Source organism: Bos grunniens, chromosome 5 (genome assembly GCF_055505025.1).
Source record: "Bos grunniens cultivar Pamir isolate PY7600 chromosome 5, Bosgru_T2T1.0, whole genome shotgun sequence".
In the NCBI taxonomy this organism is placed as follows: domain Eukaryota; kingdom Metazoa; phylum Chordata; class Mammalia; order Artiodactyla; family Bovidae; genus Bos; species Bos grunniens.
In genome coordinates this window covers 13,905,299-13,925,336 of record NC_141169.1, presented here as the reverse complement: position 1 = coordinate 13,925,336, position 20,038 = coordinate 13,905,299, and the positions used below count along the sequence as shown (strand labels likewise).

The 20,038-nt window shown below is 37.8% G+C and overlaps 1 long non-coding RNA gene across 17 annotated transcripts in view; it reads right to left on the bottom strand.

Moving 5' to 3' along the window:
* The window catches only part of LOC147371336 (uncharacterized), a 261,709-nt gene that overhangs the window by 37,792 nt on the left and 203,879 nt on the right, over positions 1 to 20,038 (bottom strand). For 14 of the 17 annotated variants that reach the window (XR_015163482.1, XR_015163485.1, XR_015163484.1 and 11 more), the window contains one exon: positions 10,276 to 10,337. This is a non-coding gene — a long non-coding RNA (uncharacterized LOC147371336). Of the gene's footprint in view, positions 1 to 9,141; positions 9,833 to 10,275; positions 10,338 to 20,038 lie in introns of those variants that run through there. The other 3 variants (XR_015163486.1, XR_015163481.1, XR_015163474.1) reach the window with 1 other exon arrangement.

Below are 20,038 nucleotides of genomic sequence, written 5' to 3'. Positions count from 1 at the left end.
GTCACAAAGAGATGGACATGACTGAGCGACTTCCACTTTCACTATCTCTATTTTATAAATCCAGCATATTTTCAGTTTCTGTTATACTTGTTTCTTTGTCTATGATGAAGTTGACTTATCCAATGTCTTCAGTTCAGTTCAGTCACTCAGTCGTGTCCGACTCTTTGCGACCCCATGAATAACAGCATGCCAGGCCTCCCTGTCCATCACCAACTCCCACAGTTCACTCAGATTCACGTCCATCGAGTCAGTGATGCCATCCAGCCATCTCATCCTCTGTCATCCCCTTCTCCTCTTGCCCCCAATTCCTCCCAGCATCAGAGTCTTTTCCAATGAGTCAACTCTTTGCATGAGGTGGCCAAAGTATTGGAGTTTCAGCTTTAGCATCATTCCTTCCAAAGAAATCCCAGGGCTGATCTCCTTCAGAATGGACTGGTTGGATCTCCTTGCAGTCCAAGGGACTCTTAAGAGTCTTCTCCAACACCACAGTTCAAAAGCATCAATTCTTCGGTGCTCAGCTTTCTTCCCAGTCCAACTCTCACATCCATACATGACCACAGGAAAAACCATAGCCTTGACAGGACGGACTTTGTTGGCAAAGTAATGTCTCTGCTTTTGAATATGCTATGTAGGTTGGTCATAACTTTTCTTCCAAGGAGTAAGCGTCTTTTAATTTCATGGCTGCATTCAAGTGAGCCAAATATATTCAATCATGTGGGTCCTCAGAATTGCTTCTTATACCTTTGAAACACTTTGATAATTTATTTCTAACATCTGACCTTGAAAATAAGAGCAGAGTGAAAAATGTGGGGCCTCTTAGAACTAAAATACATGTCCATCCTGATGTTGGGAAGGTAACTGAGATCAAGATAGACATGGCCTTTATCTGAAAAGCCCTACCTCCCGCAAGGGAGCTTGCTTTCATTGCTTGATGTGGGCTGTAAATATTCCCCCTATCCTGGATCCATTTCTAGTGATAACTCAGTGCCAACTCAACTACAGGGCTCTTCATGGAATCACAGACTGGCTTCTCCCTTGACCTAATGCTGCTTTCTTCACCTGACTCCCAGGAGTTTACCTTGAGAGTACTCTCCAGTGAACTTCCTAACCATTAATCTTCATCTCAGACTCTGCTTCCTGGGGAACACCTAAGTATTTCATTGATCTTAAAATATATACTAACCTCTTCCTCTATTCATCTAATACATATATGCATCTCTGTCAGGCAAAGCTATTTTGCAATAAGGAAAGAATAACACAAACGACATCTCTATCTTGTGATTTTTTTTTTTTTAGTAGAGGAATACAGACAGTAAATAAAATGTAGTCGTACTGTCTGTCTAGATTGTCAGGTAATGAGATGCACTTTTGGATGCCATTGCCGTGAACAGAGATAATATTTGGTAGCCAAGTATAAAAGTTGTATAGGCAGTTGGATAAACAAATCTGGATTTCAGGGTGAGATCTTTATTGAAGATGTGTATTTGAGAGTCAGCAGCACACAGATGGGATTTAAAACCAAAAGAATAAATATTAACAGAGGTCTGAATATTGAGTCTTGGGACATCACCATCTATAGAGAATAGGGAGATGAAGAAGAATCAGCAAGAGAGACTCAGAGGAGCAACTAGTAAAATAGAAAGAGAACCAAGACAGAGTCTTTGGTCCAGAAGGCAAGTAAAGACTAACAGGTGAGTGGAATACAAAAAAAGTATATGGACGAAGAGCAAAGAGGTAAAATGGATTAAAAATAATCATGAAATTATTATTCTCTGGTAGTAAGCAGTTGGAGACAGGTAGAGTAAGTGGAACTGGAAAGGTATGAGAAATAATATGAGATATAAATTGATGCAGCTTAAATTTGGATTGAATTTTGGATAAGAGGGTGAGAAATGAGTTAAGCCTTAATTGCTTTTATGTGTTCTCCTGCTTCGCATACTCATTTTGTCAACCTAGGTAGGTGATGAATACTTGTAGAATCTTTCTCTTCAAACAGTTCCGCCTCTAACTTTCCCATTTTGGTTAATGATTTATTTGTCACAAAACACTCATTAACAAAAGTGGGAGAATTGGAGGTACAGCTATTCTTTCATTATGCCATACCCCTTTAAATCAGAATATAAGTCTGTATATTCTCCAGAGGAAGAGATGGTATTGATTTGGATACATCAGGAAGGAGTCAGGAATTAAGAAAATGTTTCTAAGTTACCACAGCCATGTTTACACTTACCTTTGCATTTTTCTATTAAAATGTTTATTCAATTCTATACTAAACTTTAAATAAACCTTTGAAATATCATACTTGTGGCTTCTTAAAATTTTCTATCAAGACACTGAGACATCAAAGGAATGTGAGAAGGTAAACCCAGGACCCACTACAAGTATCAAACTTGTTTCAAGTCAATGTTTGGTTTTGAAAAATGCATACATTCTTTCATTCATTTTACTCTATAATATGACTATTTCTATATGTATAGAATTTTGTTTAAAAAAATAAACATATCTCCAGCAAGATGTATTACGCTTCACTTTGGTGTCCCATATGCCTTGCTAGCTCTTTTTATTTGCTTTAAGCTTTTTATTTTATATTGGGGTACAGCTGATTAACAATATTGTGATAGTTTCAGATGAAGAGCGAAGGGACGTAGCCATACATATACATGTATTCTCCCGCAAACTCCCCTTCCATCCAGGCTTCTATATAACATTGAGCAGAGTTCCCTGTGCTACAAGCAGGACCTTATTGGTTATCCACTTAAAATATACCAATGTGTGCATGTCGGTCTCAAATTTCCTGTTTCCCTTCCCCTCTGGCAACGATAAACTCATTTACAATAGCCGAGACATGGAAACAACTTAAAGGGCCATCAACAGAGGAATGGATAAAGACAACGTGGTATTTTATACAATGGAACATTATTCAGCCATTTAAGAGGAAGAAATAATTCACAAAACAGAAACAGACTCACAAGCTAGCTCCCTTTTAATGCAAGAGTTACATTTTCCATAACTGGAAGAAAACCCAGTTGAGTAACCAGTCAGAGAGCCTTGCAAAGTTCAAGGTATTAGAAGTTGATTACAATTCAAATGAGCTTATATGTCAGTGATCAAGAGTCCATTGTTGTTATCTGACTTTGGGCTGTATTAATAATTAAAATTATTTTAATTGGGAAGCAAATTAAGTTTCCTCGAAAATGATCCACACAGTTTAGATAACATGAATTATAAAAGCTGAGTTGAGGCTTGAATAAAACATTTATCTGTGATATTTTGATCTCTCTCTCTGTGGGGCAGGAAGCACCGCATACTTGTATTTTATCCCCTCTTAACACTCCTTAAAAAAATTCTCATCCTGAATGGAAAAAAAGGTCTCAGCAAAAGGAGTTTATTTTGTTTCTGTCTGAGTTTTCAGGGAGATGTCTAGCTGTATTTATTGTTTCTAAAAGTTTTGGCAGGACAAAGAAAAGCATTTTTGCTTATGAAAACCATAGGGGAAATTTAAATTAATACAAAGAGAATGAGAGCAAGTGTAGGCCATTCCTTTGAAGCTGGCTAGGCAACTCAAAGTCATAGGGCAGAGCACCGAAGAACCATTGCCTAGGAAGGCCTCTCTCCACCCCACATCAAGCTCTAATATATTGGGGATAAATTGTGTATCTAGTCCAACAGGCTTAAAATGTTTTATTTCATATTGGCTGAGGTTGGAGTTGTTGTCCTTTTTATGACTTGAACATCATTTGTCTTTGTGTCTTTTTCCTCCCTGGTTGCCCTAGTTGATCTTTTCCAAGTCCCCTCCACATAAATGTATCCTTTCCCCAAGTATTTTCCCTCTCATTTCTACTACCTCTGCCTTCTGATATTTTTTCTGTCACTGATCTAACTCACAAAATAACATGCACACATTATCATACACACAGCCTCCCACACACCACTGTGTTGGTAAATTTGACAGAACAACCCATTGAAAAAAGCAAGGAGAAAAGCAGCATATATTTTGTTTAGCTTTAGGAGATAATGTGTTTGAGAAAACAGTCTGTAAATCTGTGTTCTGTCAAGTGTTCTAATCCACTCAACATTTTACATTAAATGTGTATATTAAAATTGGGTAATGAAAATTACAACAGATACAGAACTTCTTCTGATCTTCCCTTCAGATTCTAAGGCCCCTTATAGTGGGATATAACATAAAGAGGTCAGAGAAAAATTCCTAGAGGAAGTGATGTGTGAACTCAAAGTTGTAGGATGAGTAGAAAATATCTAGTTAAGGGTGGAAGAATGTAGAAACTGCCTAGTTAAGAGTAGAAAAAAGGAGCAATAATGAGTATGAAGGATGCGAAGAAGCCTAGTGGGGCTGCATGAGGAAGTTCGTACACAGTGAAGGTAGAGCAGAGACAGAGGTTGCATCACACAGGATGCTAAGGCCAAGGTAAGAATCCTACTTTTCCTCCTGAAAGCAATATGTATCATTAAAGGGTAGTTAGCAGATGGGCAACATGATCAGAAATGTATTCTGACAGATTTCTCTGCAATAAAGTATGGACAATTGATTAAAGAAAAGTTTAGAGGAGTTTGGAGAAATTAGTTAATAGGCTATTGAGAATCCCAAGATTGCAATAAGTACAGAAGGAAATGTGTTGGCCATGCACATGAAAAAACAATATGAGAAATATTTAGGAAATGTGACTGACAGGACTTAGTAATGCTTCAGTTATGGAAGATGAGGAAGAATGCTATGTCCAAGATGAGCACTGTTATTTACTTCTAAAAATAAAAGGATTAGACTGCCATTCACAGAAATCAGGAAAGCTGAGAAAGGAATAGAACTGAGGGAGAATACTATGAGTTTATTATTTTTCATATCCTCTATTTGAGGTGCTTTATAGGTTTCAGAATTAAATTGAAGAAAGTAGGGAAAACCACTAGACCATTCAGATATGACCTAAATCAAATCCCTTATGATTATACAGTGGAAGTGAGAAATAGATTTAAGGGCCTAGATCTGATAGATAGAGTGCCTGGTGAACTACGGAATGAGGTTCGTGACACTGTACAGGAGACAGGGATCAAGACCATTCCCATAGAAAAGAAATGCAAAAAAGCAAAATGGCTGTTTGGGGAGGCCTTACAAATAGCTGTGAAAAGAAGATAAGCGAAATGCAAAGGAGAAAAGGAAAGATATAAACATATGAATGCAGAGTTCCAAAGAATAGCAAGAAGAGATAAGAAAGCCTTCTTCAGCGATCAATGCAAAGAGATAGAGGAAAACAACAGAATGGGAAAGACTACGGATCTCTTCAAGAAAATCAGAGCTACCAAGGGAATATTTCATGCAAAGATGAGCTCAATAAAGGACAGAAATGGTATGGACTTAACAGAAGCAGAAGATATTAAAAAGAGATGGCAAGAATACACAGAAGAACTGTACAAAAAAGATCTTCACGACCCAGATAATCACGATGGTCTGATCACTGACCTAGAGCCAGACATCCTGGAATGTGAAGTCAGGTGGGCCTTAGAAAGCATCACTACGAACAAAGCTAGTGGAGGTGATGGAATTCCAGTGGAGATATTCCAAATCCTGAAAGATGATGCTGTGAAAGTGCTGCACTCAATATGCCAGCAAATTTGGAAAACTCAGCAGTGGCCACAGGACTGGAAAAGGTCCATTTTCATTCCAATCCCAAAGAAAGGCAATGCCAAAGAATGCTCAAACTACCGCACCATTGCACTCATCTCACACGCTAGTAATGCTTAAAATTCTCCAAGCCAGGCTTCAGCAATATGTGAACCATGAACTTCCTGATGTTCAAACTTGTTTTCGAAAAGGCAGAGGAACCAGAGATCAAATTGCCAACATCCACTGGATCATAGAAAAAGCAAGAGAGTTCCAGAAAAACATCTATTTCTGCTTTATTGACTATGCCAAAGCCTTTGACTGTGTGGATCACAATAAACTGGGAAATTCTGAAAGAGATGGGAATACCAGACTACCTGACCTGCCTGTTGAGAAATTTGTATGCAGGTCAGGAAGCAACAGTTAGATCTGGACATGAAACAACAGACTGGGTCCAAATAGGAAAAGGAATTCGTCAAGGCTGTATAGTGTCACCCTGCTCATTTAACTTATATGCAGAGTACATCATGAGAAATGCTGGACTGGAAGAAGCACAAGCTGGAATCAAGATTGCTGGGAGAAATATCAATAACCCCAGATATGCAGATGACACCACCCATATGGCAGAAAGTGAAGAGGAACTCAAAAGCCTCTTGATGAAAGAGAAAGTGGAGAGTGAAAAAGTTGGCTTAAAGCTCAACATTCAGAAAACGAAGATCATGGCATCCGGTCCCACCACTTCATGGGAAATAGATGGGGAAACAGTGGAAACAGTGTCAGACTTTATTTTTCTGGGCCCCAAAATCACTACAAATGGTGACTGCAGCCATGAAATTAAAAGACACTTACTCCTTAGAAGGAAAGTTATGACAACCTAGATAGCATATTCAAAAGCAGAGACGTTACTTTGCCAACAAAGGTTCGTCTAGTCAAGGCTATGGTTTTTCCTGTGGTCATGTATGGATGTGAGAGTTGGACTGTGAAGAAGGCTGAGTGCCAAAGAATTGATGCTTTTGAACTGTGGTGTTGGAGAAGACTCTTGAGAGTCCCTTGGACTGCAAGGAGATCCAACCAGTCCATTCTGAAGGAGATCAGCCCTGGGATTTCTTTGGAAGGAATGATGCTAAAGCTGAAACTCCAGTACATTGGCCACCTCATGTAAAGAGTTGACTCATTGGAAAAGACTCTGATGCTGGGAGGGATTAGGGGCAGGAGGAGAAGGGGATGACAGAGGATGAGATGGCTGGATGGCATCACTGACTCGATGGAGGTGGGTCTCAGTGGACTCTGGGAGTTGGTGATGGACAGGGAGGCCTGGCATGCTGCGATTCATGGGGTCACAGAGAGTCAGACATGACTGAGCGACTGATCTGATCTGATCTGACCTGATAGGTTTCCAAGAAGGGATATCAGAGAAGGGGCCAGGTAAGTGCATCTGTTCTCTCTGTATAGCTAATAATGATTGAGATCACAAAAGTTAATGAAAACATAAGAGATGAGAATAGGATTCTACCACTAAGCATAACTTCAGAACTTAATGGCCTATAATAATGAGCCTGAGAACAAATACAGTGAGGTAGGAAGAAAACCAAAGGGTACTATTGCAAGAAATTCAAAAGATGAGAATTTTGCAATGAAAGAAAGTAGACAATAGAGCTGAATGTTACAGAGAAGCACACTAAGAAGGGTATTAAAAACATTCTTTGAATTTAGAGACAGGAATGTGATTACTGGTCTTATCAGTAACTGTTTTCATAGAGACATGATGCTTGATGCCAGATCAGTTTGAGAAGTAAAAGATAATAAAGGAATGCAGCTATCATATACATCTTTTTTGAGAAAACTGTATTAGGATGTTCTTCCTCTACATTTTGGTGAAATGACACAAAAACTCATACCCAGATCAGAAACATGAGTGTTAAGCTAGATTAATACTTCTAATTTACTATTCTACTAGAACAAAACTTTGCGGATTTCAAAGCAAACTTAAAGGCTTTCATAGCAAGCAGCATGACTAGAAGGAATTAGACTAGAAGGAATTTAAGCCATGGATCTGAATCCCAAATTTATCAATGACTAGCTGTAAACTCTGAGTAAACTACTAAGCATCTCTAAGCCCTTATTACCTCTTTATAAAACAACATGAATAAGATCTTTTGCAGAGAGCTTTTTAGAAATTAGAGAGATTACTGTAAAGTGCTTATAAAATGATAGCCATTTTAAATACTAAAACTAGACATCCTTTATATTTGTCTCCTTTTCCTTCCCCTATCAATACTTCTGTTTGGGTTTTCATCAGCTTTTGCCCAAATACTTCACTTTTTCTTTTCCTAACTAGCCTTTCTTCTCTTCCACGCTGTTGTCAGGATGAACTTTCTAAAAGGCGAGTATGTTCATATTGCTGGCTTGGTTAAAGCCCTTGAAATGTTTCAATAGTTCCCCCGCCGCCCCCAGCTTCCAGAATAAAGTTCAGATTTCTTAGACTGTCATCCAAGGTCCTTCATGTTGTGATACTTGCCCCCAAATCCTAGCTCTGTTTACTGCCATTTCCTCACTTGAACACTTCTAATCAAGTCCCCAGAATTTCTTGCCATCCTCAAACACATAGACTATATTCTTCACATGATCACACAGGGTGTCCCCATTGTTCAGAGAGCTCTTCTTTATGTCCCTTCTTCAAAACTAAACTGAATCTTCACTGTAATGATTTTCCTGAATCGGATTGGCATGGGTTTTCTCTGTGCTCCAGTAACATCCTGTGCATTTTCTTCTCTTATATAGTGGGTTAAGGCAGAGACACTGGCATAGACTGCTCTCGTTCAAATATTGGCTCTGATATTACTTGTACGCCTTGAAGCTAAATACTCTACTCTTTCAAAAAATTAGGATCATTTTAAAAGAGTCACTTTTCTGATTTGTTATTAGAAATATGAGTTAATACATGTAAAGCATTTAACATTTAGATGTTAATATGAAGGTAGCAGGAGAACTGTTAGCTGTTAACACAGAGGTCATGATAGCCTACTATTCTATTAGCTCCTTGGATCAAAGTCTTCTATTGTTTGCTTTTATAATACCAATATGTCACAACTGTTCCAAAGTCTACTGCTGTTCAAGTAATACTGAATAATGAAGTGGATACAATAAAGGATAAATTTCAGAACATTGCATCTGAGATCTGAAAGCGCCAATATGAAACAAGGATTAGTATGGACATAGAAAAATCTCTCCTAATAAACTAAGGGAAAGTATTGTTCTAGGGTGGCCATATGTTTATATCCCACAATTTACTGTTTGCTGAAGAAGTGAACTGTAGTAAATATTAGTTATAAACATTCCTTGAAGAGATACAAATTACATGTTATGGGGATTTGAATATGTCTTAATTATAAATGTACTTTTTATCAACAGTAAATAAAACAATCATCTCTTAAAACATCAGTTATTCCTATAAATTAGATATATTTTTAATAAAAAAAATCTAATTTCCATGTTAAAAGGATATTTTATTACAGTATTAAATTTTGTAGTGCAGTCATGTGATATATTCAGGTGTTAATTAAGCATATTATGAATAGCCCAAAATATGGTATACATTGTGGTCAATAATAATATAAGTATACTTACTGACATAAGAATAAATAGAATAAAAAATACATTTGTTTGGTTTCCTAATTTATTTTATATAATCTGAACTCAGCCCAGCGGCTAAGAACATATTCTCTAATTTCCAGTTAATCAATTTCAACAATCTGCCACTCTTCACATTGAGGTCAGTTCTCAGAAATCAGAATTATTTGTCTTACAAATTACAAGAATAATTCATAAGTGACCATCTTAGAAGATTTTGTTCCCTCCAAATAAACTATTAAGTGACCATGAGCAAACTTAACCTGTGTAAAGCATAGTAAATACTTCTCCGTTCCTCTTTTATAACTGTCTTTTCTCGTACTAGAAAATTCTACAAAGGAAAACCATGGTTCCAAAGTTTTTAATTTGAGAAAGAGAATCATGATCCACAAAGTCAGAACAGTAACTCAATCATTTTTTTAAATGATCACTTATCAATATAGAATCTGCTGCTGCTGCTAAGTTGCTTCAGTAGTGTCCGACTCTGTGAGACCCCAGAGATGGCAGCTCACCAGGCTCTCCAGTCCCTGGGATTCTCCAGGCAAGAACACTGGAGTGGGTTGCCATTTCCCTCTCCAATGCATGAAACTAAAAAGTGAAAGTGAAGTCGCTCAGTCGTGTCCAACTCTTTGCAACCCCATGAACTGTAGCCTACCAGACTCCTCCATCCATGAGATTTTCCAGGCAAGAGTACTGGAGTGGGTTGCCAATTACTTCTCCAAATATAGAAGCTGAGGCCACATAAGATAAAAATTATTCTCCAAATAATTTTTCTATTCTAATACTACCTATAACCTGGCTGACATGGACTCTTGCTTCCAAATCATAATCCACTGAAAAGTCTTGATCTCCTTACCTTGTTCATGGCCAAGTCTTGGTATTTTCTTTACTCTTGAGTTCCTGAACCTTCTAGTTAGCTTAATTTTTTATCACTCGCTTCACATACTATTAGTTGTTCTATACTCAGCTTTCATATCTAACAATAAATATTACTCCCTTGGTAATGACCAAAATTCCCAAATATGACTCACCTTGCTCCTTGGAACTGAGCCTGCTGTGGTCACTTAGCAGGAAGCCTGGCAGAACTTCAGCCCTGGGAATAAAGATCAGATAATTTTTAAAAACAGGGGACAGAGTTTTGAGTATTCACACATTTCTAGACAAAATTATATTAAATTACCTTTCTCCAAGTTTGAAATATACTGATTTTAGCGTTAATACCGAAAGGTAAGGTTAGATTTTAATATTCAACTTTAAGTAGCAAAATGCACATTTTTTAAAAATAACTTGCAGGAGTTTGAAAAATTAAGAATTCTAAGATATGATCTAAGACTAAATACATATAAAAACAGGTATTCCACCTATATATTCATCAAATGCAGAACCTGAACAAAGGAAATATTAAGACTGAAAAATTATACACAAAAAGATTTTGAAAGTATTCAAATCAGTGTTTCAGCTGTGCTAAGCTAAGCCAGCTAGACCTAGCCTTTATGGGCATATGGTTTCAAATTATATTCCATAATTTTCACCAAGTGTTTTATATTCCTGAATAGGAAAAAATAACCATATAAGTCACTTTAAAATGTGTGTTCTTTACCAACAAAGAACAAAAGCTATTCTTGGTTAGGTCATGGATAGTAGAAGCAGGTATATTAATATAAATAATTCTGTTCTAAAATATAAAATTATTCATAGAGAGTTTCAGAAAAACATCTATTTCTGCTTTATTGACTATGCCAAAGCCTTTGACTGTGTGGCTCACAATAAACTGTGGACAATTCTGAAAGAGATGGAAATACCAGACCACCTGATCTGCCTCTTGAGAAATCTGTATGCAGGTCAGGAAGCAACAGTTAGAACTGGACATGGAACAACAGACTGGGTCCAAATAGGAAAAGGAGTATGTCAAGGCTGTATATTGTCACCCTGCTTATTTAACTTCTATGCAGAGTACATCATGAGAAACACTGGACTGGAAGAAACACAAGCTGGAATCAAGATTGCTGGGAGAAATATCGATAACCTCAGATATGCAGATGACACCACCCTTATGGCAGAAAGTGAAGAGGAACCAAAGAGCCTCTTGATGAAAGTGAAAGAGGAGAGTGAAAAAGTTGGCTTAAAGCTCAACATTCAGAAAACGAAGGTCATGGCATCCGGTCCCATCACTTCATGGGAAATAGATGGGGAAACAGTGGAAACAGTGTCAGACTTTATTTTTCTGGGCTCCAAAATCACTAAGGATGGTGACTGCAGCCATGAAATTAAAAGACGCTTACTCCTTGGAAGGAAAGTTATGACAACCTAGATAGCATATTCAAAAGCAGAGACATTACTTTGCCAACAAAGGTGCATCTAGTCAAGGCTATGGTTTTTCCAGTGGTCATGTATGGATGTGAGAGTTGGACTGGGAAGAAAGCTGAGCACCGAAGAATTGATGCTTTTGAACTGTGGTGTTGGAGAAGACTCTTAAGAGTCCCTTGGACTGCAAGGAGATCCAACCAGTCCATTCTGAAGGAAATCAGCCCTGGGATTTCTTTGGAAGGAATGATGCTAAAGCTGAAACTCCAGGACTTTGGTCAGCTCATGCAAAGAGTTGACTCATTGGAAAAGACTCTGATGCTGGGAGGGATTGGGGGCAGGAGGAGAAGGGGACGACAGAGGATGAGATGGCTGGATGGCATCACTGACTCGATGGACGTGTCTCAGTGAACTGCGGGAGTTGGTGATGGACAGGGAGGCCTCGCGTGCTGCGATTCATGGGGTCACAAAGAGTTGGACACGACTGAGTGACTGATCTGATCTGATCTGATCCATATTTTATCATAGTAGGTATAATGTGAGAAAATCTATCCTGATTCCATTTTTCACAATGTTAATCTAAAACTATTAGTAATAAACATTAATTATTTACTTCTAACTCATATTTTTATCCCAAGAAAATTCTACAGTATCTTATTATAATATTTTGAACTTTACTCAGGTACCCACTGAATTTTGAATACATAGTCTAAATATGCCATAAGTGAAGTAAATATGCCATGGGCACATAAAACTGTTTAAGTCAAAAATGATAAGAACTCACAGTAAACATGGTTTAGGGAGTGTGATATTTCAGTTATTTTTCAATTCATACTAATGGATTTTGTTTGAGTAAATCACATAATTATTAATATTAAGCATGTTCCTTGTTTCCAACTCAAAATCACCTTATGATTTTGAAAGAAGGTGCACGGGTATACCTGTGGTGGATTCATTTTGATGTTTGGCAAAACTAATACAATATTGTAAAGTTTAAAAATAAAAAAAATAAAAACCTTTTCCTGAAAATTAAATTTTGACATTAGCAGTAAGTAAGACCATCGCAGCCAAAATGGATTGAGATTACCTGCTTATTTTTACAGGCAGAACCAGATTCCATTTCTGGGATAATGTGGTCTTTTAATTTAGATACTGGAATTATTTAAGAACCAAATTGGTTCAATAAAATATTATAGGCAAGTGTACATGTTTACCTTCTGTCAAGAAGCTCTTTATCTATTTGTATGATGAAAGCAGAGGTAACACATTATAAGAGGAGACCTATCATTTTCCATTCTTCTTGGGCCTGATGCTTTAGGCTAACTTGTAGGCAAAGAGAGAAAGCCAGAGGATAAGCAAAGCAAGACCAAGGAGAGAGATGTATTAACATAAGCACAGTGACTGAAATTGAAAACCAGTAAACACTCCAGCAGAGGAAACTCAAAATAACAACTCACTTCTAACTACAGCTATTTTCTTATAAAAAGTTTAATTTGAACAATATGGAACATGCTCTGACTAAAATAAAGCAGGATGTGATGAACTTGATTCTCAGACCAACACAAATTCTATTATCAACTCTGACTATATCAGACAGATTATTAAATATGAAAGAGTTTCAGTTCCCCTCATCTGACCAATAAAAATAAAGTTGCCTGAAGCATATAGGGGAAGATTAATATGAAAGTATTTAGCCTAAATCTGGCAGCAACATGGTATTTCACAACTGTAACTTTTTTATCATTAGTCAATCCTGGCTTAAATATAGGATCTTGGGCATATTTTCATTCATTACACCCTCTGTGTCAACTTCTTTCATTGTAAATACCAACTAAACAGTAAAAACTAAACAAAATCAGATGTATAAAATACAACTTTATTTTTAGCTACAATTATTGTTACTGAGATCCCCATTCTATGGATATCAAAAATGTTTAACTCTACCAATTCATGGTAATTAAATTACTTCTGTTTTAAAAGTCTCAGAGTTTCACCTCTCACACTCGCCACAACCATCACCATGCACACACCAACATACACAGGCGTGGTTCGCCTTAATTTCTCCCAGAGTCATCATAATCCTAGGGTGGAGTCATGTATCATCCCAGCATTAGAGGCAAGGCATCTGCTCCTCGTGCCAGTTCCTGGCTCCTCCGATTCACGTGGAAATGTAGTTCACGTTCATCTGACCCTTACAACTCTATTACCTTAAAGGACCCAGTTCATGTCTGTTTTCATTGTCAGAACCATATAATCCATATCCTTTTTGTCCTAAACATAAGTCTTCTTCTGGTACCTTGATCCTGCTAAAAGTTCTGAACATTTGCTGGGGACTGGTTGCTCAGAAATGTTGGTTATCTTCCCACACTATTCTGGGAGTTCACGATTTTCTGTAGTTGACCTCATACTGATTTAAAACTCCTTTAATCACCGCTAGTCTAATCCTGGGTGCCAAATGGACATTGGGTTTTCCCATAAGACTTGCAGAATTCTACATTATACTGTGGGAAGCCAAGCAGCTAGTCTTTTCTTCTCATATCTGGGGATTTATTTCATCTAGTCTACTCTTTGGGGCTTGGTTCAAAAATCAAAGGATGGGCACTTCCCAGAGAACCATTGTTTCTAAGTCTAGCTACATTCCTTTGTGATCTCTCTTCCCATAAGTTAATCAGTCTAAACCTCCCTTTCCTACTCTAAGATATCAATTCTTGGCTCCAATTCCAACAGGCGCTAGTTCTTCACAATTAAATGGAGCTTCCAGCAGTGAAAGAAAAAGGCACAAATTTCTTACGAGTAGAAGTGCAGTCTTTTTAAAACATTGTCTCCACCACAGGTTTACAGACATTCAGGGAATCAAGAATTTGACCCCTTGATTGTTTCCTTTTTGTTTTATTCTTATTATCTCTGCCTTGAAGATACAGTTTATAGAAACCCTTCCTGCTCCTTCAGAGGCTGAGCCCATGAGAAAGTAATGGGAAAACATGGTTTCATAATCAAAATTTTGCTCAGGGCACTTGCCACTGCCAAAGATAGTTAGACTAGACTCCAGAGCCTAGTGTTTAATAGCCCACTCACATGTGGCTTTCTGCCTCTGTAGTTGTTGACAAGGTTCCTACAAGTTCTTCCCTCCAGGCTTGTATATTAAAATCTATGCTATCCTAAGCTCAATTCAAAGTGCTGGCTCTTCTAGTCAACAGAAATAGTAAATATGGTCTCTTCTTCACTAGAAATTCTTATAGAGTCATATCTGTACCACTGTCATGAAATAGAAAATTTCTCACTTATATTGGAATATTTCTGTTATATGTTTTATTAGTGATATTTTAAGTCCCCAAAATGTATTTCTTCTGAGTCCTGTATTTATCACTAGCTGTGATTGTACCTGAATGAGATATTACATCAGTTTAATTCATAAATTGATCAAACCATTTAGCTTTCTCTAGGGTTTATCAGCAGGGTTTACTAAAATATATAACATGTATTCTAATATTAAAATACTTAATTACATGTTAGTTTCCTAGGGCTGCTGTTGCAGCAGTACCACAAACTGGATGACTTAAAAGAACAGAAACTTATGTTCTCAACAGATCTGGAGATAAGAAAGGCAAAATCAAAGTGTTAGCAAGGCCATACTTCCTCTGAAACCTGTAAGGGAGAAATCCTTCCTTATCTCTTACTTTCTATTGGTGGCCATTAATCTGTAGTGTGGCTGGGCTTGCAACTGCATTACTTTAATCTCTGCCTTTTTTGTCACATGGCTTCCTCTTTATCTGTTTCTGTCCTGATGTGGCTATCTGTCCTCCTTTTTGTGTGTATCTTTGTCTAAATTTCTCTCTTCTTAAAAGGACACTGGTCAACTGAATCAGGGCCTACCCTAATGACCTGGGGGCTTCCAAGGTGGTGCTCCAGGTAAAGAACCTGTCTGCCATCTCAGGAGATGAAGGTTAGACTCCTGGATCAGGAAGATCCCCTGGAAGAGGGCATGGCAACACATTCACAATTCTTGCCTGGAGAATCTGATGGACAGAGGAGACTGAGAGGCTACAGATCACAGGGTCACACAGAGTTGGAAATGGCTGAAGCAACTTAGCAGGCATGCACTAATGGCCTGATCTTAATTTGATTACATCTGCAAAGACCCTATCTTACATAGGAACCGTGGATTTGGACTTCAACACCTTTATGGGAAGATACAATTCAACCCAAAATAATAGTTGGTAATGGTTGATAAATAGTAAAATACTTAAAACAGGACTTGTCTGCAGCTCATGTGATAAAGAATCTGCCTGCAATGTAGGAGACCTGGGTGGGAAGCCAAGAGCTACCTGGAGTAAAAGGCAAGTTTGGCCTTGGAGTCAAAACGAAACAGGGCAAAGGCTAACGGAGTTTTGCAGCACTCAATATGCCAGCAAATTTGGAAAACTCAGCAGTGGCCACAGGACTGGAAAAGGTCAGTTTTCATTCCAATCCCAAAGAAAGGCAATGCGAAAGAATGTTCAAACTACTGCACAATTGCCCTCATTTAACACGCTAGCAAAATAATGCTCAAAATTCTCCAAGGCAGGCTTCATCAGGATATGAATCAAGAACTTCCAGATGTTCAAGCTGGATTTAGAAAAGGCAAAGGAACCAGAGTTCAAATTGCCAAAATCTGTTGAATCATAGAAAAAGCAAGAGAATTCCAGAAAAAAACCTTCTGTTTCATTGACTACAGTAAAGCCTTTGACTGTGTGTATCAAAACAAAACTATGGAAAATTCTTAAAGAGATGGGAATGCCAGACCACCTGACCTGTCTCCTGAGAAACCTGTATGCAGGTCAAGAAGCAACAGTTAAAACAGGACTTGGAACAACAGATTGGTTCAAAATGGGGAAATGAGTATGTCAAGGCTATATATTGTCACCCTGCTTATTTAACTTAGATGCAGAGTACATCATGTGAAATATAGGGCTGGATGAAGCACAAGCTGGAATCAATATTGCAAGGAGAAATACCAATAACCTCTGATACACAGATGACACAGCCCTTATGGCAGAAAACAAAGAGGAATTTTAGAGAGTGAAGAGCCTCTTGATGAAGGTGAAAGAGGAGAATGAAAAAGCTGGCTTAAAACTCAACATTAAAAAAACAAAGATCATGACATCTGGTTCTATCACTTCATGGCAAATAGATGGGAAACAATGGAAACAGAGAAACTTTATTTTCTTGTATTCCAAAATCACAGCAGATGGTGACTGTAGCCATGAAATTAAAAGATGCTTGCACATTGTAAGAAAAGCTATGGTTAACCTAGATTGCATATTATAAAGTAGAGACATTACTTTATCAACAAAGATGAAGTTAGTCAAAGCTATGAATCTTCTGCCAAGAGAATGCACTGGTCATAGCAAACACCCTCTTCCAATAACACAAGAGAAGACTCTATATATGGACATCACCAGATGGTCAACACCAAAATCAGATTGATTATTCTTTATAGCCAAAGGTGGAGAAGCTCTATACAGTCAGCAAAAACAAGACCAGGAACTGACTGTGGCTCAGATCATGAACTCCTTATTGCCAAATCAGACTGAAATTGAATAAAGTAGGGAAAACCACTAGACCATTTAGGTATGACCTAAATCAAATCCCTTACAATGATACAGCACAAGTGAGAAATAGATTTAAGGGACCAGATCTGATAGAGTGCCTTATGAACTATGGACTGAGGTTTGTGACACTGTACAGGAGACAGGGATCAAGACCATCCTCACTGATAAGAAATGCAAAAAAGCAAAATGGCTGTCTGGGGAGGACTTACAAATAGCTATGAAAAGAAAAGAAGCAAAAAGCAAAGGAGAAAAGGAAAGATATAAGCTTCTGAATGCAGAGTTCCAAATAATAGCAAGGAGAGATAAGAAAGCCTTCCTCAGTGACAAGTGCAAAGAAATAGAGGAAAAGAATAGAATGGGAAAGACTAGAGATCTCTTCAAGAAAATTAGAGATACCAAGGGAACATTTCATGCAAAGATGGTCTCATAAAGGACAGGAATGGTATGGACCTAACAAAAGCAGAAGATATTAAGAAGAGGTGGCAAAAATACACAGAAGAACTGTACAAAAAAGATTTTCATGACCCAGATAATCAGGATGGTGTGATCACTCACCTAGAGGCAGACATCCTGGAATATGAAGTCAAGTGGCTTTAGGAAGCATTGCTATGAACAAAGCTAGTGGAGGTGATGGAATTCCAGTTGATGTATTTCAAATCCTGAAAGATGATGCTGTGAAAGTGCTGCACTCAATATGTCAGCAAATTTGGAAAACTCAGCAGTGGCCACAGGACTGGAAAAAAGTCAGTTTTCATTCCAATCCCAAAGAAAGGCAATGCCAAAGAATGCTCAAACCACCACACAATTGCACTCATCTCACATGCTAGTACAGTAATGCTCAAAATTATCCAAGCCAGGCTTCAAGAATACATGAACCATGAACTTTCAGATGTCCAAGATGATTTTAGAAAAGGCAGAGGAAGCAGAAATCAAATTGCCCTCATCTGCTGGATGATCAAAGAAGCAAGAGAGTTCCAGAAAAAACATCTATTTCTAATTTATTGACTATGCCAAAGCCTTTGACTGTGTGGATCACAATAAATTGTGGAGAATTCTTAAAGAGATGGGAATACCAGACCACCTAACCTTCCCCTTGAGAAATTTGTATGGAAGTTAGGAAGCAACAGAGAACTGGACATGGAACAGCAAACTGGTTCCAAATAGGGAAAGGAGTACATCAAGGATGTATATTGTCACCGTGCCTATTTAACTTATATGCAGAGTACATCCTGAGAAATGCTGGGCTGGAAGAAGCACAAGCTGGAATCAAGATTGTTTTGAGAAATATCAATAATGTCAGATATATAGATGACACCACCCTTATGGCAGAAAGTGAAGAAGAACTAAGGAGCCTCTTGAAGAAAGTGAAAGAAAAGAATGAAAAAGTTGGCTTCAAGCTCAACATTCAGAAAACAAAGATCATAGTATGCGATCCCATTACTTCATGTCAAAGAGATGGAGAAACAGTGGAAGCAGTGGCAGACTTTATTATTTTGGGCTCCAAATCACTGCAGATGGTGACTTAGCCATGAAATAAAAAGGCACTTACTCCTTGGAAGGAAAGTTATGACCAACCTAGACAGCATATTAAAAAGCAGAGACATTACTTTGCCAACAAAGGTCCATCTAGTCAAGGCTATGTTTTTTCCAGTAGTCATGTATGGATGTGAGAGCTGGACTATAAAGATAGTTGAGCACTGAAGAATTGATGTTTTTTAACTGTGGTGTTGGAGAAGACCATTGAGAGTCTCTTGGACTGCAAGGAGATCCAACCAGTCCATCTTAACAGAAATCCATCCTGAATGTTCATTGGAAGGACTGATGTTGAAGCTGAAACTCCAATACTTTGGCCACCTGTCATGAAGAGCTGACTCATTAGAAAAGACCGTTATGTTGGGAAAGATTAAAGGCAGGAGAAGAAGGGCACAACAGAAGATGAGATGGTTGGATGGCATCAATGACTCAATGGACATGAGTTTGAGCAAGCTCTGGGAGTTGGTGATGGACAAGGAAGCCTGGCATGCTGCAGTGCATAGCGTTGCAAAGAGTCAGACATGACTGAGTGACTGAACAGCAACATACTTAAAAAAATATATTTGAATAAAAAAATTGTTCTTAACATGAGATGTTCTCATAATTTAACAGTACCTACTTTATATGTGCCAGCTCATCAGCAACGTGTAGCAGCTTGATCCTTGCATTAATCAAATAATCCCTCTGAATTTAAACAAGTCTGCCTCTATATTATTGCCTAGTAGTTCTCTTTCTCTTTGAAACAATCTTTCATTTTTATTTTAAAGCTTTTGCTCTGAAGCTGACTGCTATTGTGACTTCCCTGTTAAAGGTCCAAATCAAATCCATTTAATCAGTAATGGAATTGGGCCCATTAATCTAGTTCATTACACATCACAGAGGAAAATCAAACGGAAAAGAAATAAAAAATGACACTGTACAATATATTCACTTGCCTCTCTTAACCCAAGCCCTTGGGTTAGCTGTTCAATTTCATTGCAAATGATTTAAGATAATTCATATTTATCAACCTCACACTGTGTCTAGAGAGTTGTTGAAGCATCTCTATGGGATATGCCACTGTGTTGATATAAAAATATTAAAAACCTAGCTCTGAAAACTGAACAGCACTTCACCACATGAATTGTATGTGTAAATGTTGATAATGATATAAAAATTCAAGGCTGAGCCATTAATATTATAGATCAAATGATATCTGATTGGTGATTGCAATTAAAATTGCTTCCAACGAAAGAGTGAATGATTACATTTTATCACATTCTGAATGCAAAATACTAAACTCCCAGAATATTGTTTTTCTAATTGTATCACTTACATTTGGTGTTATTTTAAAGTGCCATTCAAAATGCTTTATAGCCATGACAAG